Below are 14,791 nucleotides of genomic sequence, written 5' to 3' on the forward strand. Positions count from 1 at the left end.
TTTCCCGAGACAGGGTTTCTCTGTGGTTTTGGAGCCTGTCATGGAACTAGCTCTTGTAGACCAGGCTGGTCTCGAACTCACAGAGATCTGCCTGCCTCTGCCTCCCGAGTGCTGGGATTAAAGGCGTGCGCCACCACTGCCCAGCCGCAGGGACGCTCTTAAAACAGGAAGGAAGACAACTCAAAACAGCTTCAGGAAGTCTCTGAATCTGACCAGATTCTCTAGGCCTCTACCTACCGGAGTAAGTGACACCTGCTGAGAGTCCTTCTCCAGCAAGACAAGCTGTGAAGATCCCTGAGACCAGTAGGTTTAGGCCAACTGAGTCACGTGGGCAGGACACGCTCTGAGCTGCCTGCTAACTGCAGTGTGCTCCTGGTTCTCGGCTTTCCGCACTATCACCTACCCTGGGGTGGGCTCTGACCATACACATGTCTTTGAGTCATTTCTGCTCCTCTAAGTAACTCCACACCCATATTCCTGTAAGTAACCCTGACGAAACTCATTGGCTAACCAAGTTGGACTTTGGTGATATGGTCACTTCCGTCTTTCCTGGGCTGCCTATCTGGGGTGAGTAGTTGGTGAGGAAGTGGGGTGTGTGTTTCCCCAGGAAAAAAGTTTTGTCACACAACAGTTTCTGGGTCCTGAATCCCCCTTCAGCCTTCAATCACACCAGCAGGGTCCCAGCCATTCCTATGCCACCTCTGGCCTTCTAGGGAATGACTGAGCCCAGGGAACAGTGCTTGGGCTAGTCCCTGAAGTCAGCATTGTTGGTTGATTTGAAGCAGGATCAGACTGCTTCCTTGAGATTCCCTTCTTTCTGAGTCTCAAGGACCAGGATGAGGGCAGTTTCCTCTCAGCTGTAGGAAAGGAAAAGCTCCCCCAGCCCCCCACCGCCTGTCTTCAGCCCCTTCCAACAGAGAGATGTGAGCCTTGGCAAGGGCTCCAGGCACACCCATGCTCTGCAGTGGCCAGACTCACTACTGATGGTATTCTGTTCCTACCATTGGCTCCTCCAGTGTGTAGGAGGGCAGACAGTGCACCAGACAAGCCAATAGGAGGGATGATGCATGTGCCTCGCTTTGCCAAGGCCCCACTTCTACTCACGTTATACCATCAGTAGGAGGTAGGGAACACTGACTTTACTCTAACCAATGGCTGCCACGCTCCTTCTACCTGAAGTTCACAGCTGAAGATGTCAGATAGGATAGTGTTGAAATGACCCAGAAGAGTGAGAAAAGGATACCATGTTCCCCATCATCACGGACCGGTTGAGAGACGGGAGATCCAGAGGGACCAGCAGATGAGAGAAGCTTGGGCAGGCTTGGGTGCGACCCTGAGGGTGTCAATCAAGCATCATTTTGATCTAATAATTTCGGCCCCTCCATTGGCTATCAGACAGCGTTGTCTTCTAGACACTAAGAAAAGGCTCCTGGGCTGGCAAGATGGCTCAGACATGCATGTCTGATGAACTGAACTCAACCCTCAAAAGCCAAGGAAAAGTGGGAGGAAGGAACAGACTCCTCTGATCTACACACACAGGCTGGAGCATGAGTGCATCTCTCTCTCTCTCTCTCTCTCTCTCTCTCTCTCTCCACACACACACACACACACACACACACACACACACACACACACACACACACACACGAGAGGGGGGGGAGTGTCCTCAGCATTCCTAATATGAAAATGAAAGCCTCAGAGGGTGGAGGCCCACACCTTTGTTCTTCTTAGCACTCAGGAGGCAGAGGCAGGTAAATCTCTGAGTTCAAAGCCAGTTTGCTCTACAGAGAGAGTTCCGGACAGCCAAAACTACACGGAGAAACCATCTCAAAAACCAACACAAGGAAAATGAAAGGCCTTGTATCTAGGCCCTGACCACGTGAGAATGAAGAAGCTGCCCTTGCACTGGGCCAAAGTAGCATCTCTCACACCTGTGGTTCCAGAATACGGGAGAGAAGACAGGAGGAGCCTTAATTGGAGGATAGTCCGGGCTACACAACAAAACCCTGTCTCACAGACGGAGAGCAGGGTAGCTGACGGTAGAGTTTTTCAAGGCATGCCCGAGGCTCTTCGCTTTAATCCCGAGTCCCATGGAAACACACATAACCGGACAGTCGTTAATGACTACCCCAGCTATTATTCCTTAAAAACGGCGGGGTGGGGTGTGTGGACGAACACAGGATAGACGAGACACGCGGCTCCCACGTGGGTGCGCTTTAATGGGGAGAGGGAAACACGATAAGGGATGGGGTGTGCGAGACACACAAGGGGCCAGAGAGGGGTGAGAGAGAGCGAGACCTCGTGGAAGCTCGCTTTTAACGGGGGGGCGCAAGGTTATCTGTGAGACCCGCACCTGGGCACGCCCGTGCGCACAGGTGTGGGTAATCCAGGAGGAGTCTGGGAGCTGTAGTTTCCAAGGAATAACACCAGCGAGGTCTCGTACAGGAACTGAACTTTATGCTGGCCTTTTGAAGCCCTCTGTAGAGTTCCTGCTGATGTCCCTATTTGTACATAAGTATCCCAAGACTCAGAGGAGTCGAGCCCCACACATACTCCCGGCAAGGGAATGAGTGGCAAAAACAGGATTCAGACCCAGGCAATAGGAGGCTCAGAAAATGTCCAAAGCTTAGCAAAGGTCACAAGGACAAGCTACAGAAGAACAGATTAGTGGACCCACGGTTGTTGGTCTCCATCTCACCTATGGTGAAGCTTGCTTTCTTTCTGGTGTCAGGACCAGACCTTCTTGGAACTGTACGAACTCAGGACAGGTACAAACCAAAGAGCTAAATAATGGATGTGCTGGCGCCGGGTTGGAGTATTAGGTGGGAAACAGACACCAGGGGCCGCTCAGCCGTTACTTATTTACAGCCTCGGGATGTCACACCTGCCTCTGCCCCCATCTGCCATCTGCCTGGGTCCCGACGAAGAGCCTAGGAGCCTTTGGATAAGGGAGCCCAAAGCCACAGGAAATGGTACACCCCAGCCCCAGAGGAACCTGCGGACAGGTCTGCAAGGGTGGGGCCGGGGTGAGAGACTTCCTTGGTGAGCCAGGCAGAGGGAGGGAAGGACACAGAAGTCACCTGAGCACCGCCCACATGGCCCCTTCACAGGCCAAGTCCATTGGCTACAAACCTTCCTGGTTGTAGTTCCAGGCATGGCCAGAGACTTCTAGAACACTTAAACTGCAGCAATAGGCAGAGGGTACCCTATCTTGAGTTTATTTTAGGTGGCATGCCAGTTTAGCAAGAACATACATACATACCTATACACAAAGACACACACACACACAAAGACACACACTCCACGGCATACATGCCTGTTCAAATATACTATTTTCCTTCCAGCCCCCTTTCTATACTTTTGCTTGTTTGGCCTCTTTAAAAAAATGTTATTATTACCATGTAAATGTGTGTGTGTGTGGTATGTGTAAGTACAGGTGCCCCATGCCACAGTGTGGAAGGCAGAGGACTATTTTGTGGGATCGATTCTCTTCTTTTACCTTTGTGTGGGATCTGGAGATTGAACAGGAGCTAGCAGCAAGCACTTTCACCCACTAAGTGTTATGCCCAGATCAGCGAAGTCCCCCCCAAAACAACAAGGAGACAGAGGCTCCTATGTAAAAGCAAAAAGCCTTTATTTTATACAAGTTTGCAAACTCAGTCTCTCCATGTGTGCAACATACTGGAATAATCAGAGAGACACCGAGCTCAGCTGGAGTTGGGTTTTTATAGTAGGAAAGGTGGGGGTGAGGGGTCTCTAAAGTTCAGGACCCCTGATAGGCTGACATTTTAGTCTAGGGATGTCCTAGTGAGTGTGTGTTGGCAGGTGATCCTATCTACAGTAGTTGGTTGGAACGTTAGGCATTTCCTTGGGATGGTCTGTTCTTGGGTGGTACTCAGGTAATCTCAGTATGTGGTTCTTCCTGCAACCAGGTATTGCTTCAGGGTAAACTACTGAGACTCAGGCCTCCACTAAACTTATCAATGGCTGAGTCCTACACTGCAGGTGATAATGGTTGGAAGTAAAGAACTTCCTCTGGGTGGTCTGTTACTATTTAGCTTTCCACGCTGGCTCCTACACTAGGCGTCTCCCCCACCCTCCCCTTTTGCTTTGTTTTGAGACAGGGTCTTGCTATGTAGCCCAGGATGGCTTTGAATTGGCAATGATCCTGCTCACTCAGCCTGCCAAATACTGGGGTGACAGGGATGAGCTGCCACACTGGTCCCCCTTTCCACACTCCTGTTGTAGCCAAGAAGACGCTCCCCTTTTGTAGAGGGAAAATGAGTAGGGTAAACATTAGAATGACATCATCCGCTACACTGTATCTAGGGTAAACATCAGAATGAATGGTTGTTTTCTGGAAGTACTTTGCCCTTAAAAAAATCATTGTAGCACACAGGGCTTGCTTTCTGCTGTCTATAGAGTTACTTTTCCAAAGGAGTTTTCTAGACTTTGCATGACTTTGGTCACAAGACTCTGGGGTGGCACACCTGGAGGGTCCTGCACACCTGGAGGGTCCTGCCAACAGGACCCAGTAAGGACTAAGGCTGCAGGGGAGGAATCTTTTCCTTCACAAAACATACAGGTTAGATCCAGGCGTTAGTATGAGGAACTTGTTTTACCTAAAACTACTTTTGTGCAATAATCAATAAATTCACCTCTACATGGCCATTTGGGGTTCCGTTCACAGAAACTCTTCCTCCCTGCTGCCAGAGAACCTAAAATTCATCTTAGAGTTGTTATGCCCAAGTATCTGGTCCCAAAGTGAATTCACGGAGCTGGATTTCTGATGCAAATTACATGAGGGTTTTTAATATGCAAACTCAAGTTTGGACCAATACCTTTCCAGCACCCCAGCATGGTGGGTGCAGAAAGTGTGGCAGGGAGCCCGGAGAGGGTAGAACTTTTAAAGGGGAAACACTGTAATCGGCTTGGGATTGGATAAGGAAGGCATAGGGTAAGGCAGTTTCTGAAACCATTGGTCAGTTTGGGGGCGTGAAAACCTAACAAAGAGCCATTAATAACTAACAAGGTATCTTCGAGGATAGGATGCCTCCCGGGAATATCTGGACCTCGTTAAATTTTATGGCTCTGCTCCTTAACTTAATTGACTATGTTTAGGGTATCTGTTCAAATTTCTGCTATCACAGCACACTTCTGGAACTGATCTCTGCCCCGCCCCCAGGCCATTATATGACTTAAGATAAGCCCCTTCTTTAAAATGGAGTTTGCAAAGTCAGGTCCTCACAGAGTGACCTTCTTTCTTGGACAACCTGAGCAACACCCTTTTACTGCCAGATTCAGTCCCAGAGCAGATGGAGGTCAGAAGAGGAAACGGGATCCTTTGGAACTGGAGTTACAGACAGTTTTCACTGCCACCATAGGGGTACTGGGAATAGAACCCAGGATCTCTGGAGAAAAGCAACCTATGCTCTAACCACTGAGCCATCTCTCCACCCCTCCCACCTCCTCCCTTGTCATTCTGTTTCCAACAGTGTTAAAGCTTTCTTTTTGGAGCTTGTACCGTGGGATTCACACCATGGGGCTCAAACTCCAGCTGCTAAGGAAGACCTCTTGGCCCACAGAAGAGAGGTCTGAAATTTACTAAATAGCAAGTTCAAGGCCAATCAGAGACAGTTGCAACTTTGTCTCAAAGATGACAGGGTGGGGGAGGGGTTCAGTTCCCAGCACCAACACAGCGGCTCCCAAGCACCTGTAACTGTAGTTCCCAGAGTGTTTCCAGCATCTCCTGAATGCACACATTCATGTGGTTTATAAAACTTGTGCAATGGTGTGCACAAACACATATAAATATTTTATTTATTTATTCATTCATTTATTTATTTTTGGTTTTTTCAAGATAGGGTTTTTCTGTGTAACGATTCTGGTTGTTCTGGAACTCACTCTGTAGACCAGACTGGCCTTGAAGTCACAGAGAGCTGACTGCCTCTGCCTCCCAAGAAATCTCTTTTTTAAGAATATGTGCATTGGTATTTTGTCTACATGACTGTGTGAGGATCCCTGATCCCCTGCAACTGGAGTTACAAATGGTTGTGAGCTGCCATGTGGGTGCTGGGAATTGAACCTGGGTCCTCAGGAAGAACAGCCAGTGCTTTTAACTGCTGAGCCATCTCTCCAGCTCCCACATAAATAAATCTTAAAAAACACAAGCAAACAAACAAAGATGGGGTGGGTGGGTGGGTAGAACACGCTTTTAATACCAGCACTTGGGAAGCTGAGGTAGGTAGACTTCTGAGTTCCAGGCAAGAATTGTCTTATAAAACAAAAACAACCAACCTTTCCACCGCCGCAAACACACAACAAATCCCAGCTATGTCAGGAACTACTTACTACAAGTACACACACACACAACCTGGAGCATGTCACACAACTTCTCTGTGCAGAGGGTGGGGGCATCTGTCTAGGGAATTGTGAGGACAGTAGAGACATATTAAAGAATTTAGATTCTGCACGGCATCAGTAAAGGTTAAAAAAAGAAGGAATAAAGCAAGCAAACGTCTCGGGGTCCTGAGTGCCGGGATTAAAGCTGTGTGCTGTTGCTTCTTTCTTTGTTATTTATTTAGGAAGAGGACAGAGTCCCAGTCTGTAGCCTAGATTGATCTGAATCCCAGTAAGTCTCAAACAGTGGCCTGAAACTCATGACAACCCTCTTCCCTCAGCCTCCCCTGTGCTGGGGAAATAATCCTTCCAGCTGGAACTGATACTGTTCTATTGGCTACCAGGCCCATGTGTGGCTCAGAACCTGAGTCTCATGATGGTGTCCTGTGCATTTTTGTTGTTGTTGTTTTTGTATTTTTGTTTTTTTTTTAAGACATGGTTTCTTTGAAGCTTTGGAGCTAGCTCTTGTAGACCAGGCTGGCCTCGAACTCACAGAGATCCGCCTGCCTCTGCCTCCCAAGTGCTGGGAGTAAAGGTGTGCGCCACCACTGCCCAGCCAGCCCTTATGTTTTTGAGACAAGTTCTCACTATGTAACCCAGGCTGGCATCAACTTTTCAATCCTCCTGTCACGGTTTTCTGAGTGTTCCAGACTACAGTGGTGAACCACCAGACTTGATGAAAACTTGATTCTTAGTGTACAAAAAAACCTATTAAGTTTTTTTGAAGCACACACACACATATAAACAGATATACAGTATCATGTGTTATTAAAATTTTCCTTGGGGTTGGGGAGACAGCTCAGCTGTTAGGAGCATTGGCTGCTCTTCCCAAGGACCTGGGTTCAATTCCCAGCACCCACATGGCAGTCCACAACTGTCTATAACTCTAGTTCCAGGGGATCTGACACCCTCATATAGACATACATGCAGGCAAAACCCCCAGTAAACATTACATAAGTAAATAAATCCTTTTAAAAATTTTTTTTCCTTATAGGCATAGATTAGGGGAAAGTAATGAAAGTTGCCTTAGGGATGTAGTTTTTGAGGATTGCAATAAAGCCAGACTTTCCTAAGCGGGCCATTATCCACTGGTGGGTTGCAAAATCATGAAATGTGTTTGGCAGGGAATGTAGAAAAAAAATCCCAGGACACTGCCTAGAAGGGCCATCAGTACTGGGAGAAAGTGAACTGGGCTGGGGGTAATTCGGCGGGAGAGCACAGGGGAGAGCATATTTCTGTGGGTCCTGAAGCTGGAGTGAGCTATTGTGTCTCCCATCTTTCACATCTCAGACAACCCTGGGCAGCTGCGGGCTGTTTGGCTGAAGTCACATGGCACTGACGGTGAAAGAAGGGAATGTAGAAGAGTCTAGAAGGTTCCAGTGAGACTCTGGTCGGACCCGTCCATCCCTGCTCTGGCCCTACATTTCAGGGTAAGCTTCACGTTCAGAAGAAAACAGTTAGCTGTCCCAGGGCATGGAGACAAACGGCCCTGTCAGGGGTTCAATCCCCAGGACTAAATAATAACAAAACAAATAAACCCCTTTCAGTTTCTTTAGGACTTCTACATCTGAATAATATTATAGAAACCAACAAATCACTGGGTGTGGTATAGCTTACCTTTAATCCCAGAACTGGGGAGGCAGAGGCAGGTGGATCTCAGAGGATCTCTGTGAGTTCCAAGCCCCTCAGAGCTACACAGTGAGACTTAGAAACAATACCAATGTTTCACCATGTCTAATCGTACAGTCTCATGGACACAGTGTATTCTTGCCCTTCTCTGGGATCTGCTATCCGCACCTTTCCCCAAGCTGAAGTCTCTGGCGGGTTTCTCTCAGTTACATCAAGGCAGTGAAGCCGTACGGCAGGCTGCTTACCACCACACTCCCACCACTGGTTGGTCTGGTTCAGTTTGGGGTTTTGGAGGCAGGATTCTCCATAGCACAGGCTAGCCCAGAATTTGTGATCTGATGCTTCAGTCTCCAAGTTTTGGGAATGACAGGCCCGTGTGTGTGTTTTATTTGTTGGTTTTCTCCTTTGGCGGGTGCCGAGGAGAGAACACAGAGCCCTGTGAATGTTAGGAAGGGTTCTACCACTGAGCCTACTCAGCTCCTCTTACATTTACTTTGAGAGACAGGGTAGTTCAGTTACAGTATGCATTGCCAAGCAAGCGCGAAGCCCTGGCTTTTATGCCACCACCGCATGAGGCCAGATATGGTAATGGCCTTCAGTAATCCTAGCACTTGGGAGATCAAGGCCAACGGGACGGTGGTGGTGCAGGCCATTAATCCCAGCACTCAAGAGGCAGAGGCAGGTGGATCTCTTTGAGAACGAGGCCAGCCTGGTCTACAGAGTGAGTTCTGGGACAGGCTCCAAAGCTACAGAGATACCCCATCTCGAAAACCAAAAACAAAGGTGCTGAGAGATGGCTCAGAGGTTAAGAGTACTGACTGTTCTTCCAGAGGTCCTGAGTTCAATTCCCAGTAACCACATGGTGGCTCACAACCATCTGTAATGAGATCTGGTGCCCTCTTCTGGCCTGCAGGCATACATACAGGCAGATGCTGTGTACATAATAAATAAATTTTTTATTTTATTTTATTTTTTTAAAAAATATTTATTTATTATGTATACAATATTCTGTCTGTGTGTATGTATCCCTGCAGGCCAGAAGAGGGCACCAGACCCCATCACAAATGGTTGTGAGCCACCATGTGGTTGCTGGGAATTGAACTCAGGACCTCTGGAAGAACAGGCAATGCTCTTAACCTCTGAGCCATCTCTCCAGCCCCCGATAAATAAATTTTTTAAAAAATAAAAGAAAAACAAAGACAAAGACAAAAAAAACAAATAAAATACATTCAAGTCCATTTTTAGCTATGTAATGAATCTGAGGCCAATTTGGGCTACATGAGCGACCATGTCTCATAAAGAAAAAAAAAGTATCGTGAGTAGCTGGAACTTGGGGCACACCACCCCTCCTGTAACATCTGGTATTGAGATGCAGACCCTCCCATCCTCGAAACTGTCAGCTTATCACGTGCGGTCTTCCAAATCAGTGACTCTTTCTTTCTTGCAGACTCCATCTCTGAAATGTCTATCAAATCATCAACAAATTCCAACTGGTCAGTTCTACCTAAAGCACTAGAACGCCTCGCCCCGCCCCGTTCCATTCTTCGAGAACAGAAACAAACGCTGAGCCGGGCGGTGGTGACGCACGCCTTTAATCCCAGCACTCGGGAGGCAGAGGCAGGTGGATCTCTGTGAGTTCGAGGCCAGCCTGGTCTACAAGAGCTAGTTCCAGGACAGGAACCAAAAAGCTACGGAGAGGGGGCTGGAGAGATGGCTCAGAGGTTAAAAGCACTGGCTGCTCTTCCAGAGGTCCTGAGTTCAACTCCCAACAACCACATGGTGGCTCACAACCATCTGTACTGAGATCTGGCGCCCTCCTCTGGCATGCGGGCATACATTGACAGAATGTTGTATACATAATAAATAAATAAATTAAAAAAAAAAGCTAAGGAGAAACCCTGTCTCGAAAAATCAAAAAAAAAAAAAACAAAACACAGAAACAAACGCTAGGGTGCTGTATAAAATGTGCATTCCAGGGTTTCTGCTTCCTTATTTATTTATTTATTTATTTATTTATTTATTTTTGGATTTTTGAGACAAGGTTTCGCTGTAGTTTTTTTAGAGCCTGTCCTGGAACTAGCTCTTGTAGACCAGGCTGGCCTCGAACTCACAGAGATCTGCCTGCCTCTGCCTCCTGAGGGCTGGGATTAAAGGCATGCACCACCACCGGCCGTCCCTTTTATATTTCTTATTTATTTTTATTTTTTATTATTTTTTTTAATATTTTTTATTTGGTTTTTCGAGACAGGATTTCTCTGTAGCTTTTGGAGCCTGTCCTGGAACTAGGTCTTGTAGACCAGGCTGGTCTTGAACTCACAGAGATCTGCCTGTCTCTGCCTCCTGAGTGCTGGGATTAAAGGCATGCACCACCACCACCTGGCCCTTTTTTTTATTTTTATGGGATAATAATCTTTTAAATTTTCTTTCTTTTAATGTTTTAAATTTTCAAGTATTTTGACAATTTGAACACCCCCTCCCTTCCGTTTTCCAAGTTTGGGTGCTGAGGAGAAGCATCAGCCTCTCCCTTGCCCTCCCACCTTTGTCCCAGGGAGGTGAGGCCTGCGACAAGTCTGAGAGACAACACAGAGCCGGGTGTGTATCTGCAGAGGCTGTGCGGGGTGGGGGGTGGGGGGTGGGCTGAGAACGTGAATCACTAGGGTGAAGGAAAAGATAAATTGGGTTGTGGAGTTTTCTCTTTACTTTTTTCTTTTCCTTCCCCTCCTTCCTCTCTCCCCTCCCTCTCTCTGTTTCCCCTCCTCTCTCTCTCTGTCTTTCTGTCTCTCTCTGTCTCTCTCTCGCGCGCGGGTGCGCGTATGTGTGTGTATGTGTGCGCCCGCGTGTGTGCACTCGTGAACAAAAGATCGAACCAGGGCTTCACACATGCTAGGCAAGTGCCCCCCCCTTAAGATTTATTAGCCAAAAATGGTGGCATAGGCCTTTAATCCCAGCACTGGGAGGCAGAGGCAAGCGGATCTGTGTTATTTCAAGGCCAGCCTGGTCTATGTAGCCAGGACAGCCAGGCTACATAGAGTGACCCTGTTCAAAAAAATTATTGTATGTCTGTGGGTGTGTTTTGCTTGCACGTACATGCAGTGCCCAAGGAGGCCAGAACAGGTCCCTTGTAACTGGAGTTACAGACGGTTGTGAGCCACCGTGTGTGCTGGGAACCAAACCCAGGTCCTGTGCAAGAGCAGCCAGTGCTCTTAGCTACTGAAGCATCTTTCCAGCCCTCTGTTTTTGATTTGTAGGATAGGGTCTTTCTAAGGTAGCCCATGATTCTCGCCAGCTTGTGATTCTTCTTCCTTAGCTTCCTGAGTCCTGGGATAAATTCTAGAGGGTCTACACCAGCTCCAGGGTTTTAGGAAAAACTGAAATAGTCTGAACTGGGTTACAGCTGTAAGATGTATTGACACATACCTTAACCCCAGCATCAAGGAGGTGGAGGTGGAATACAAGAAGTTCAAGACCAGCTTTGGCTATAAAGCAATCTCAGGGCTAACCTGAGCTATGTGTCCAGATGTCCTGGATAAATATGAAGTACAATCAAGGCCAGGAGCAGGACTCATGGGTCCTGTGTCTTTACAGACCATAGCTGGGGGGAGGGTATCTGGAGAGAATTGTTTTCATGGCTATATTTTCTCTCCTGCAGACCGGCATGGCCCTGCTCTTCCTGCTGGGCTGTGTTTTCTTCCCACTGTGCTTTGCTGGCCTCTGTTGGGGGCTGCAGAACCAAACCAACTTGCAGATGGAGAGGCAAGAGGCTGTTTTGGTGGCGTCAAAGTAAGACGGGAAGGTGGGCTATCTTTCCTGGGGCCAGGGCTGGTGGAGCTGGGGTGGCAGCTTGAGGAGTTGGAGTGGACTCAGAGAAGGATGCAGGGGAGAGTGAGTGGGGCTGCCTCAGTAGAATCTTCTGCAAGTCACTGGCTCTCTGAGCTCAGACCCTCATTTGGAAATGGGTTTAATACTAACGACCATTTCTTTTTTTCCACGGAGACATACGTGGGTCATGGGAATGAGTGTCTAAGGGCCATTGGGCTCTGGGGAGGTGGAGGGGGGGGGACTCACAGGGCACCCAGTGAGAGCAGAAGGGGCCTGGCCCCAGCAAGGTATCACAGAGCCAACATGTGAGCCCAAGCCAGGGCCTGTGTGAGCCGGATAGGCGCTCTACCATCCAGCTACACCCCAATCTTTGTCTCCCTGAGATGCAGCTTTACCTTGTAGTCCAACCAAGTCTCATACCAGGGGTTTCCTGGCTCGGTCTCCCAAGCGCTTGCCACTGAGTGTTTAGGTGAAATCAGCTAATAGTTTTTGTAAGAGTTGTCGGAGGGGGTGCACATACCATTGCTCATATTGGAGGGCAGAGGGCAGCTTGCAGGTGTTGGTTCTGCCCCTCCTCCGCGTGGGGTCCAGTCCTCCGTGAACTCAGTCATGAGGCCTGGCAACAGTCAGCTTCATTTGCTGAGCCATCTCGCTGGACTGAAGTGTGTTGCTTTTTAACTGATAACTCAGACAGCAATTTAAGGAGATACTATCTTCTGCTGGCAACACCGCCCTGGGCAAACGTGTTTGTGGGATGGGTCGGACCCTCAGGCTGTTAATATAAACCTGAGCACTGCCAGGGCATGGCGAGGACAGGGAGTGTGCAGTGCTGGGCATGGAACCCAGAGCCTCTGCAATGCTAGACAACCACTGAGCTGTGTCTCTTGGCCCCAGCGGCTGAATTTACCAAGGTGTTTGTATAACTCCCTAGCAGAGAGGACAAATCAGAAGCGTAGACACCCAAGCCCCCGCCCCGTCTCCCTCTGTTTTAATCTACACTGTCCACAGTTAGCTTACGGCCCCTTGACCAGGTCTGTAGTCCTCAGTCAAGGAGCTTTGATGCCAGCTCATTAGCCCGACTTTGGGCTTCCTGTACTTTTGCTCGTTTTTGTTTCGCTGCATATGTTTTTGTTGTTTGGGTTTTGTGTTTCTGTGTTTTGAGGTAGGATCTTACTCCGTAGCCCAGGCTATCTTTTAACTTTTTTCAGGTTTGCTTGTTTTTGTTTTATTCTTTTACTCTTGGTGAGCCTCCTGCCTCGGCCTTCTGAGTAATGGGGTTTCAGGCTAGGCTAGGTCCATCTGTCTACTGACAGGATCTCCCTATGTAGTTCTGGCTAGCCTGGAACTCCCAGGGATCTGCCTGCAGTTCCTGGATTGAATCAAACCCAAGCTGGACATAGCTTATGTTATCTTGGCAAGGCTCTTTTAAAGGTCTAAGCTTTGGTTTCTCCTTCCCCAACCCTAGAAGGTCAAAGGAACGGCGACATAAAATCTCCTTGTTCCGTGCCCGGACTGTTATAACCCCCAGGAGGGTGGGCCCTTTCTCTTAGATCTTCAGGTCTACAATGGGTTCCCACATTGACTCCTGCGCTTGCCTGGGCCTAGACTTCCCTCAGCCATTCCCACATGCTGCCACTAGAGGGCAGCACAAAACAGCAAATCATCCCCTTCCTCTAGGGAGCACAGGGAGTAGGCTGTGGGCTAGAAAGGTCAGTTGTCAGTAGATTTTTGAGACTTATCTCAGGGCCAGCCAGAAACTCAAACTACAGTGTTAGGATGTCAGGCCCCATGCTATACAAGTCTGAAGGACTGTTGGGTTTGCGAAAGGCAGGCCTACAGGAAGGCCATGTTCTCCTGAGGAGCAGCCATGGGGTAGGCCTAAGCTACCCTGGCCAAAGCACTGGTCCTGCTTTCCCTTGGATTAGATGAGGGGTTTGAGTCAACCAACCCCCAGGCTCCTCCTCCTTCATAGACTGTTCTGGGGAGTGGCAGGAGAAAGGGAGCCAAGGCAGCAGGAGAAGGGAACCCAGGAGGCCGCGCAGTCTGAGGAAGGGGTCCGGCTTCCATGGAGACACAGGGGCTTCCAAGGCAGCATCTTCTTTTTCTCAGGCCCACTCTCGTTCCCCTCTCCCCGAGGTTGGCACTTTCCCTGTAGCCCAGGCTAGCTTTCGCGTGAGATCCTCCTGCATGGGTCCCCTGCGTGCCACACTGCTAGGAGCACACGAGGAGCCACTGTGCCTTTAACCCTAGTGCCAGCGATGCTGGCACCGGCTCTGATAATGAACCCCCCCCCCTTAGCCCTGTTCCTAGTCCTTCTTAACTTTCTGACCCTGGCGATGTGGGCTCACCCCTCAGGACCATTTCCTGACCTCTAGAAAGTGGCTGAGCTAGAAGCCTGGTGCTGTCCCCACAGTGAGGCAAGGACACAAGGCAGAGGGAAGTGGAGGACATGGGAGGTGCCTGGTGCGTGTGAGTTTCCACTCCTGACTGGAGAAGGGGGGGGGCCTCTGGCTCTGAAGGGCACTGTGCGGCCGTTGTGTTCCTAGCCATGCCTTCAGTGTTCCCTTCGGGCAAAGCAAGAGGCCCCACCTACTTGGGCTGCCTTCCCCGGGGAATCTTCTCAGCTGGAGTGGGCACCCCTGAGCTGAGATCCCTGCAGGTCACTGAGGGACACACATTAATGTTTATTAAGCCTTGGCAGGAGGGAGTGCCAGACATTTCCAAAGTGCTGATGGGAAAGGGGCTCAGAACGCCCTGCCAGCCAAAGGAGTCCGGGGCCACCTTCTTTCCCAAGAGAAGAGCCATCTCTCCCCTAGTTCTGGTCCCTAGCAGCCCCCTGCGCTGCAGCTGCTGTCTCTTTAAGGGCCTTCCCCTCCCTCTTTCCCTGTCCCCCCCCCCCCATCTCTGTCGCAGCCGCGGCTGTGGCTCAGAGCTGCATGGGAGA

Source organism: Alexandromys fortis, unplaced genomic scaffold (assembly GCF_014885135.2).
Source record: "Alexandromys fortis isolate MF-2015 unplaced genomic scaffold, M_Fortis_MF-2015_v1.1 scaffold_146, whole genome shotgun sequence".
Classification (NCBI taxonomy): Eukaryota; Metazoa; Chordata; class Mammalia; order Rodentia; family Cricetidae; genus Alexandromys; species Alexandromys fortis.